General features: G+C 39.9%; 1 long non-coding RNA gene across 4 annotated transcripts in view; it reads left to right on the top strand.

The window, feature by feature from the left end:
* The window catches only part of LOC131766201 (uncharacterized), a 60263-nt gene that overhangs the window by 613 nt on the left and 48317 nt on the right, over positions 1-11333 (top strand). The gene's annotated exons all lie outside the window — the stretch shown is intronic.

Below are 11333 nucleotides of genomic sequence, written 5' to 3'. Positions count from 1 at the left end.
AGCAGTGGTCCTCAAATTTTTGTTTGTTTGTTTTTGTTGTTGTTGTTTTTGCGGTACGCGAGCCTCTCACTGTTGTGGCCTCTCCCTTTGCGGAGCACAGGCTCCGGACGCGCAGGCTCCGCGGCCATGGCTCACGGGCCCAGCCGCTCCGCGGCATGTGGGATCTTCCCGGACCGGGGCATGAACCCGCGTCCCCTGCGTCAGCAGGCGGGCTCTCAACCACTGCGCCACCGGGGAAGCCCTTAATTTTTTGTTTGTTTGTTTGTTTTTGTTGGGTCCTCAAATTTTTGGATGAAATACCCACATCAATGAAACTTGAGTCCGCACTCCAAGTCTATGGATAATAATTTGTAAATTACTTACATGTTAGTGCCTAGACAAAAATAGAAATACCAGAAGAATCTAAAAAGTAAATAGAAACACTGGTATTATCTTGCTGCAGGCTGCCCACTTTGGATATTGCTGCACTGTGTGGTATCCAGAACTGTTGATGGAGTACTCATACAAAAGCTGTCCTGAGCAGGAAAGGTCCTTTCTCTGGGCATTTGTTTCTTTCCTTTGATGTTGGTTAGAAAGTCAGTCGAAAACAGCAGAGATTTTTGTGGCCTATTCACTGCTTTATCCTCTAGGCCATAATGTGTTGGCATATAATACATATTTAATCCGCACAAAATTCTCTCAAGTGTTTCCTTCTGCATCGTCTTTTGGTGATAACCATGTATCTTCATTCAAGATTCAAGTCTAATTACTTGAATGAAGACTTGAAGTACTTTCCCATTTCATTTCCTTAGCATTTTGTTCATTCATCTATAGTACAGCACTTACTGTATCTGTTTTCCATTATGTTTTGTTCTCTCTTTGCCAACCTCACCCTGTGGTTCAGCCCCCGCCACACACACTCCATTCACGTTTAAATTATGAGCTTTGCCCTCTGAGGAAGGCGCCATTAAGACCCTCATAAGCCTCAGGGCCCAATTGTACTCTCCTTGGTATGCATCCTGGACTTTATGGTACGAACGTAAAAAAGGAGATGGCCTTTGGCCAAATCGCTCCAGGGACCTGCTCAGTTACTGGGAGTCCCTGGTTGTTCCCTAAAGCTAGGAAAAGCAATCCTGGAGGGGAAATTGGTGTCTTTGAGGGAAAAGCCGAGAAGCCAATCAACCAGCTGATGCCGGTAAGGCGTGACTAAGCCGAGAAGCCAATCAACCAGCTGATGCCGATAAGGAGTGACTAAGCCGAGAAGCCAATCAACCAGCTGATGCCGATAAGGCGTGACTAAGCAAATTCCCTGCTTTAGGGATATATATATGTCTATGCTTTGTTATTAAACTCGCCTTGCAACCATCAGTTGCTTGTGCCCTTCTGATCCCATACCTTGGTGCGTTCAGTTCCCTACCCCCTCTTGTCGATTGTTGCTGCACTTTGAGGACCCGCCGCGGATGGCGGCAATGTCTTTGTCATCTTTGTACTCTTATTACCAGAAAAGTGACATTTAGTGATTGCTCAACAAATGATTATTAAATAAATAGATGCATTACTGATGGAGGTATATAAAGACACAACTCAAGTTAGAACTAGTCAGTAAAATATTAATATATGTCCATTTGTTGCTTGTTGTGTGTAGGTAAGTTTACAACTGAAAACTTCTTTGTCTCTAAAGAATGTATAGTTCCTACTCATTTGGATTCTGAGTTCTAAGAGTACTAGTATGATCAATCGTGTGGGGTTCAAAGTCAGTTTAACATTAGAAGACAAATTACTGCAATTAATATGATTAACGACACTAAAAGACTAAAAAAGAAAAACGATATCAATATGTATTTCATTGTGTTGTATAAAAAATTTTAGACAGAATTTAATATGCATTCATTCATGATAAAAACTTAGATACCAGAACTAGAAGGTCCCTCCTTAACCTGATAGAATATCTAAAGAAGGAGTACACATAATGATGAAACAATCACTCTCTATTAGTTCAGGTACAAAATAAGAATGATTACCACTATCACTCCAATACAGCATTGAACTAGATGTTTAGGTAACCCAATAAGGCGTAAACGTTGCAAAGAAAATTACAAATCTGTGATTATTTAAAGATTATTTATGGAGATTACATATAAAGAAAAATCTACATATTTTTATATTTAGATCTTTTTAAAAGATCTAGTATAAATTATTGGAATTAGAGTTTAGCAAGGTTGCTGGTTTTTTTAAAAAGTGCAGTGAAAGCAATTGCATTTCTATACACTAGCAACAAACATAAAATGTAATTTAAAAATACGTCATATGGGGCTTCCCTGGTGGCGCAGTGGTTGAGAGTCCGCCTGCCAATGCAGGGGACGCGGGTTTGTGCCCCGGTCTGTGAAGATCCCACATGCCGCGGAGCGGCTGGGCCCGTGAGCCATGGCCGCTGAGCCTGCGCATCCGGAGCCTATGCTCTGCAACGGGAGAGGCCACAACAGTGAGAGGCCTGCGTACCGCAAAACAAAAAAAGCCATATAAAATAGCATCAAGAGATTAAAAGTACTTGAGAATAAGTCTGACAAAGTATGTATCCCAGCAGGAAAAAGCTGGCACACTTAAAGGTGGGAATTGAGGAGAGTTTAATGAATGGATCATTTACTAAGTGGTTAGGATCAAAAGCAACCAACAAGGAGTGGTGAGGAAACCCAGGGAGAAAATGGAGTACTAACCATAGATCTGAATGGGCAACTGAAAGGGAGCAGAACTCTGGCTGCAGGGGAAGGCTATGGTCAAGAGTTACAAGGCTCCAGAGAGGAATATAGCTGCAGCCAACCATCATCAGTGTGGTGTGCAAGAAGGCAGGGAATGTGTATCTACTCAGATCTCCTGCCCACGCTTCCCATTGGCCAGACCTTTTCAGAGGCCAGAAGGCAAGGGAGCCCTCTGATGGAGTCCAAAAATGTCAGCCTTCTAGGACATGAACCATAGTGCAGAAGGAATAAGGGAGGATCTGGTGAAGTAAAGTGAGAGTATTCAATTAATTTTTAAAGCTTCTATGGAGCATGATAAATTTTGTTGAAAGGCATTAAGAATATGAAAATAAATGAAGAGATGGCTATATTGTGTTCATGTATTTGAAGATTCAATATTGGGAAAACGTCAGTGCTCCCGTTATGGCCTGTGTCCCCAACCAGATTCATATGTTCAATTACTAACCACCAGTACCTCAGAATGTGACTGTTTTTGGAGGTAAGACCTTTAGAGAGGCAATAAAGGCAAAATGAGATCATATGGTGGGCCCTAATCCAACATAACTGGTGCCTTCTTAGAAGTGGACACAGACAACACAGACGACTGGATGGCCACATGAGGACACAGTGGGAAGGCGGCCATCTGCAAGTCAAGGAGAGAGGCCTCAGAAGAAACCAAACCTGCAACACCTTTTTTTTCTGGCCGCACCAAATGACTTGAAGGATCTTAGTTCCCTGACCAGGGATCGAACCTGTGCCCCTTGCAATAGAAGCATGGAGTCCTAACCACTGGATCACCAGGGAATTCTCAAACCTGCAACACCGTGGTCTTATATTTCTAGCCTCCAGAACGGTGAGAAATACATTTCTGTTGCTTAAGCCACCCAGTCTGTGGTATTTTGTTATGGCAGCTCTAGCAAACATCCCCGAATTGATATACAGATTCAGTAGAATTCCAAACCAAAGCCCCTACTGTTTAAAATAAAACTTTACATGCTCATGTTAATAGTTACATAGAATGGCCAAAGACCAAAACTACCTGACACACCCCAAAAGAAGAAAAACAAGGAAGGAAGACTTCTCTAGCTAGATATCACAGATATTTTGATGTTATAATAAACACTGTAGCCATGGCACAGGGCTTAGAAAAAGAAAAAAGGGACAAAATAATAGTCCATATAGATAGAAATCCAATCAATGGCAAAGCTGCACTGTGGATCAGCTGGAAAAGAATAATTTCAGTAAAGCTCCCGAGGGAGCTCGGAGGCGGATATCTCCCTAATTAAGCTTCCAGATGAGGACACAGCTGGCCAGCACCTTGATTTCAGCCTTGAAAAATGTTGGGCAGAAGTCCAGTTAAAAACACACTAGACTCCTGACACACAGAACACCTGGGATAACAAATGTGTGGTGTTTTAAGCTGTTAAATTTTAAAAATTAAGGTATTGAGGTATAATTGACATATAACTATATTAGTTTCAAGTGTATAACATAATGACTCGATATTTGTATATTTTGTAAAATGATCACCTTAATAAGTCTAGTGAACATTAGTCACCATACAAAGTTCAGATATTTCTTCTTGTGATGAGAACTTGTAAGATTTATTCTCTTAGCAACTTTCAAATAAGCAATACAGTATTATTAACTATAGTTACCATGCTGTACATTACTTCCCCAACACTGATTTATTTTATAAGTGGAATTTTGTACCTTTTGCCCCCATCCCTTGTCTCTGGCAACTACCAATCTGTTCTCAGTATCTATGAGCTTTTTTTAAAAATTTATATTCCACATTTAAGAGAAATCATACAGTGTCTTTCTCCATCTGACTTATTTCATTTGACATAATACCCTCAAGGTCCACTTATGTTGTCACAAATGGCAGGACTTCATCCTTTTTTATGGCTGAACAATTTTCCATCATATATATATATATATATATATATATATATATATATGTCACATTTTCTTTATCCATGCATCCATCAATGGACACTTAGGTTGTTTCCATATGTTGGCTACTTGTAAATAATGCTAAAATAAACATGGGAGGACAGATATCTCTTTGAACTACTGATTTCATTTCCTTTGGATATATACTCAGAAGTGGGACTGCTGGATGATACGGTAGTTCTATTTTTAAATTTTTGAGGAAGCTCCGTACTGTTTTACATAGTAACTGCACCAATTTACATTCCCAACAACAGTGCACGTGGGTTCCCCTTTCTCCACACCTTTGCCAACACTTGTTATCTCTTCTTTTTGATAGTAGCCATTCTAACAGGTATAAAGTGATATCTCTTTGTGGTTTCGATTTGCATTTCCTTGATGATTAGTGATGTTGAGTACCTTTTCATGTACCTGTGGGGCATTGTATCTCTTTGTTGGAAAAATGTCTATTCAGTTCCTCTGCACATTTAAAAATTAGATTGTTTGAGTTTTTGCCATTGAGGTGTATGAGTTCTTAATATATTTTGGTATTAACCCCTTATCAGATATATGGTTTGCAAATATTTTCTCCCATTCATTTTTTAATTTCTTTTACTGTGCAGAAGCTTTTTAGTTTGTGATTTTAGAATGAAATCCACTGCTTGTAGGGTATGAAATCTCAAATTATATTCCAAGGGAAGAGAAGGGAGACAGTTAATATGGATAATTTTTATATTGCTTCTACTTTAGTGTTTTGGACAAAAGATCAGCTGTGGTGGGTTTTTTTTTAATAACACCTTTGTTGGAATATATTTGCTTTACAATGTTGTGTTAGTTTCTGTTGTACAATAAAGTGAATCAGCTACATGTATACATATATCCCCTCCCTCTTGTGTCTTCCTCCCACCCTCCCTATCCCACCCCTGTGGTGGTTTTGTGGATGGAGACAGAGATAGAAAGTGATGGAGATAGAGATAGAGTTAGAGACAGTTTGATGGGATAAAAGAGATCCCCATTCTCCACCATCACTTACACTTTTCTGAGAGGAAATATTACCTTCAGAAAGAATCCATTTGAAGCTGGCATTTTCCCTAAGTGATCCATACAGAGCAATTCCAAACTAAAGCGATGGTTCTAGTAACATGGACATGCTCAGGAAAAAGCCAGAAGATCCATATCTAGGAATTCAAAGATTATTTTTTTCCCAAAAAAGTAGAGTCAAAGTCACATCAATATGAAGATTATACCTTCCTCATATAATGCTAGATTGTGTTTTCTTGGGAAGAAAACTCATGGAAGTGAGTTGCCTTTGTTCTTTTATAAATCAAGTGGAAAATGGTAGGAGTGCCCACTGATGAAGAGACCAATCTGAAATCAGAGCACTCACCATCTTTACCCCACAAAACCAAAGCCCGCAGGGCCCCTGGCAAACTCCTCTGTCCCTCTGGGAAACCTCAGGCCCAGGAAAACCCCATCACCTTATGAACAAAGCCTGTGTATTTAACCACACACAAGAACGTGGCTCCTTTCTCAAGTGGTGAGAAGTTGGAATTTCCCTGAGAAAATGGGTGGAGACCCTTGATGGTGGAGGCTTGAGCAAGGTCTGCAGGAAGAGGGTGAGAGTTTGGGGAGGTAGAGTTCAGGGACAAAGGACAACCATCTGAAGCCCTGAGGCTTTCCCTCTTCCTCTCTCCCTTGTGTGGTACAAGAGAAAGAATTAGGTAAAGCCACAAATTCTAGGTTTTTATACTTTGTACTGTTTGGAAATGCTTATTTAACTCTTCTATAAAAAGAGCTGCTGAAACGGCCATTGTAGCTCAGTGTTTATTTAGTCTAGAATATAGAGTGGTGGCCCTTAGAAAGAGGGTCAGGCCAAATTAGGGCTGAGGGTGCACTTTTTCACCCAACGTGGCCCTCTAGGGTCAAGTCAGGAGATAGAAACTACACAAGTTATTTGAGTAGAAAGAACTTAATATAAGGAATAGTCATATAGATATAAAGGTGATAACAACTAAATGAGTAAAAAGAGAACTCTAAGGAATCGTGGAAATAGCAACTTCTGGAAGCGTGCACCATCCCTAGGCCTGAAGGAGCAAAGGGAACAAAGAAAAAAACTTAGAAATTTAGAGAGGGGTCCCTGGGGTGCTGAAACCCAGACCTCTGAGGAGGAGACACCAGATCGTTGGCCGCTGGTGTCTGTGTGGGGGTGGGGTAGGGATGAGGCTGGTTCTACAAGTGCTGAAAAAATTGCAAATTGGAGTCAGTGGTGGCTACAGATAAGGCTTGACGTCTACAGGGGTGATAAACGTGTGGCCTAAGTGATTTTCAGTAGAACCCCTATCAGACAGGAAGCCACCAATCACCAGTGTTGCAATTTTCCTCTCATGCCCCTGCTGGAAGAGCCTGGTAGAGGAAAGATGTGATTTGTAGTCTGGGTTCCAAGGTCACCAAAGGAGAGAATTAGAGGGTGGGGTGGAGCTGAGAGACATTATCTGGCCCAACAGGCAAACAGAAAATATATCTAAGTGTGTTTGTGTCATCGGTGATGAATCTAAAGGAAAATCGTAGCTGCTTTTATTTTTTAAAATAAATTTATTAATTTTATTTATTTATTTTTGGCTGCGTTGGGTCTTCGTTGCTGCGCATGGACTTTCTCTAGGTGCGGCGAGCTGGGGCTACTCTTTGTTGAGTTATGCAGGCTTCTTACTGCGGTGGCTTCTCTTGTTGCAGAACACAGGCTCTAGGCACGCGGGCTTCAGTAGTTGCAGCTCACGGACTCAGTAGTTATGGCTCACGGGCTCTAGAGCACAGGCTCAGAAGTTGTAGTGCAAGGGCTTAATTGTTCCACAGCATGTGGGATCTTCCTGGACCAGGGCTTCCCGTATCCCCTGCATTGGCAGGTGGATTCTCAACCACTGCGCCAGGGAAGTCCCTGTAGCTGCTTCTTAACACACTTTCTGATTCCCCCACACATGCCCAATCAGCTGTATTTCCTGCTGACACCATCTACCAAGATACCATTAGAGAATAATCTTTGATTCTTTTGTTTTTCATACTTCATGTTCAATTAATTATCAAATCGCGTCAATTCTACGGCTTACGCAACTTCTCCATGCCTGTACTGTCACTAACCTAGTTTAGGCACACATAATTTTTCACATGACCTAAGCAATTCCCTTCTTAGTGGTATTTTCTGTCTTTGGTTTAATCTCTCTTTAGTCTAGTGATTCTCACCCCAAGCTGTATAATAATACCATCTGGGGGCTCCCCTGGTGGCACAGTGGTTGAGAGTCCGCCTGCCGATGCAGGGGACACGGGCTCGTGCCCCGGTCCGGGAAGATCCCACGTGCCGCGGAGCGGCTGGGCCCGTGAGCCATGGCCGCTGAGCCTGCGCGTCCGGAGCCTGTGCTCCGCAACGGGAGAGGCCACAACAGTGAGAGGCCCGTGTACCACAAATAGTAATAATAATAATACCATCTGGGAAAGTATTTAAAAGATCTCATTCCCAAGGATCTTGATTTAATTGGTTTGGACTGGAGTTGGGGATCAGTATTTTTAAAGCTCCCTAGGTAGTTCCAAAGTGCAGCCAGGGCTTCTCTGGTGGCGCGGTGGTTAATAATCCGCCTGCCAATGCAGAGGACACGGGTTCAAGCCCTGGTCCGGCAAGATCCCACATGCCGCGGAGCAACTTAAGCCCATGCACCACGACTACTGAGCCTGTGCTCTATAGCCCGTGAGCCACAGCTACTGAGCCCGCGAGCCTAGACTCCGTGCTCCGCAAGAAGAGAAGCCATTGCAATGAGAAGCCCGCACACAGCAAGGATGACCCAACACAGCCAAAAATAAATAAAAAAATAAAATTAAAAAAAAAATAAAGTGCAGCCAGTTTGGAGAACCATTATTTCAGTCTGCTCTTCATATTAGTATCAAATTATTTTTTTTTATTATTGTGTGCTATCCAAATCCAGTAACATCAGTCCATTACCCCAAATTCCTCAATAGTTATCCCTATCAACAGCCAGCATACCCAGCTGGCATACCCATGGTTCTTCTTGGTCCAGTTTCTACATACCTCTCCAACTCCTCTTCATTCTTCTCACTGAACTTAAACTTCTAACTTCACTTTCCAACAGTATTGAGCCACTTGCAATTTCCTAAACATAAGATTTTCTCTCACTTATCCATGAAATACATAATTTATTCCCTACAGGAAAGGAACCTCCCCGAACAGTAGCAAGTTTTAATCATATGGTTAAAAACACATCGTGTAACTTTAATGTTTTAAAGTACCCTTCAAACATTACTTTCTGAGATGTCAGTTATAGGAACATTTGTGAATGCATAGAAAATGAGTTGAAAGAAATTCATTAAAATGTTAACTGTGTTGTCTCTAGGCAGTAGGGTTATGGAGTTTACTTTTTCTCTATACCTTTATGTAGTTTAGAAATTTTCTACAATGGCATGTTACACTTTTAAACAGAAAAAAAGTAATAGAATGTATTGGCAAAATCATTTATGTGTTTTAAAGCACTGTATATATCAAAATATCTAAATCTACTTGATTCCGAATTAAGAAAGTGTTTGATTAATAAAATAGTATAATGAAAAATGCTAACATTTGCTTAGAGTTTTAACCCTGCCCCCCACTTCCTACACAAAAATGTATTTTTCCTTTATCCACTAGATGGCACACTCTTCCCATGTATTGCCCCATTTATAATGCTGAAGAAACTGAAGGGATTGTGCATGGTTTACATAAATATTTTTATTTGTAAACTGACACATTATAATATATTGTTTGTATTTCTAAGATATTTGAATATACACTAAGAACGTTGTGGTTTTTAATTATCTAAAATTTACATCAATTTCCTTATAAACACCTCACATTTATTTGTACCGTCCCAACCAATTCTGCTCCGATTAGCCCCATCTCACTACTTAAAAGGTGGCAAAAATTCCCTTCACCCTTGAATTCCTTTTGCTCTTTGTCTTGATTTACACCTTTAGGCTTGCAGATGATACCCAGAGGAATTACTTAGTCTAGCTGGTATTATCAGGGCTAAGAGACCACCACCAACCTTCTGCGTATAGCAGCTCTGCATTGGCAGAGACCTAAGAGTTGGGTCAAATTGAACCAAACTTCCCAAAGCCAGAGAGTGGAAGGAGAAAAGATATTCCTGTGGGGAATGAAGGCACATATCTGTGTCAGAATGATTTTAAATCTTGTCTGAAATAACGTATTCAAGAGTATTAATGAATATTCCCAAGATTTTAGAGGATAATAGATCATTAGGCAAAATCTAAAACATTAATTGTTGCCCATTTCTCACTGATGTTTGCATGTAGGGTATTACAGGCATCAAAGAAATCTCCAGTTCTTTCCAGTTAGTTTCTCTTTCTCTAGCCCTTTTTTCCAAAGTCCAATTGCCTGTCAAAAATGGTTCCACTCTCTGACTCACTTTTCTTAGATGATGACTTATCTGCCTGGCACTACATTTTCAATTTACAATAAACAGCACTTGGAATGAGTCAAATTCGGTAGCCTTGGAGCTGTTTTTCTGCCCAATCAACTGGGCGTTTTGCTTTCGAACATGTGATGTACATTTCTAATGTCTAAATTTAAGGGCTGAGCATTATATGTACTAGAAAAAATATATAAGCACGTTATAATTGTCATAATTTTTTCTGATTAAAAACTATATGTTCTTTATAAAATTTTTGAAAGACTGTAAAAGCTCAAAGAAGGAAAATTTAAATAGCTCATAATTTCCCCATCCAGGGAAAGTACCCTATAAGAGTCTATTTAAACCACCTATAAGGGTTTGCATTTAGAGAGTAAGTCTAGTATCTCTGCATTCTCATCATTTTTCCCTAGTGAAATTTTATTACGTGGAGTCCTATTGCTATTGTGAATGATTTTAAAGACAGTAACAAAAATATAGTCTGTTTTGGTCTTAAACTAGATGTCAGCCTATATTTAAAAGCAAGCCACTTTTAAATTATTAACATTTTATTTTCTCTGCCTTACGTTTAAGGTTAAATATTCTTCATTTATATTAACACTTGGGGCTTACAAATGAACTCTGAGGCATGCACTGTAGCTATTTGAATCAATCTTTCTTAGGATAACAGAAACTCTGAATGCTGTTCTTACTATTCCACAATTTTCTGTAGCGCCTCAGCAAGTTAATTATCTTCTTTGTGTGCTTAATCCTCTTAGAGTGCAACCCTCATCACTTCTGCATGCCATGCCATTCTGTGAGGATGAATGTTTCCCTTTATCCCCTGTGTATAGAAATGGGGAATAAAAGAGAGAATTTTAAAAAGAGAACAGGGAGCCTCAGTTTTGCATCAACCTAAGAAATATGGATTCAGTGTCCATGGAATTGAAAATGTCTGCTTCAATTCTTTAGGACATTTCAGAGCATAATTTGAATTTTAAAATAAGATTAGAAATCAATATTCAAAGTGAACATTGGTTGCTTTCAATTATTTTCCTCTTTTATTCAAACAAACCTAAAAGTAACACCATCTGTGCCTATTAGTTGCTATTTGCTATAAGTGTAAAGTGAATTTCAAAATAAATGGAGCTATAAATTTCTTTCCAAACGTTTTATATTAATTCATTCAAAGAACATATGTGGAGCACAGAGATAGGTGAATAAAACACAGTCTTTACTTAGA

This window comes from Kogia breviceps, chromosome 12 (genome assembly GCF_026419965.1).
Source record: "Kogia breviceps isolate mKogBre1 chromosome 12, mKogBre1 haplotype 1, whole genome shotgun sequence".
Taxonomy (NCBI): domain Eukaryota; kingdom Metazoa; phylum Chordata; class Mammalia; order Artiodactyla; family Physeteridae; genus Kogia; species Kogia breviceps.
Note: the sequence above shows the minus strand (reverse complement) of the source record. Positions and strands in the feature narration are given on the sequence as shown.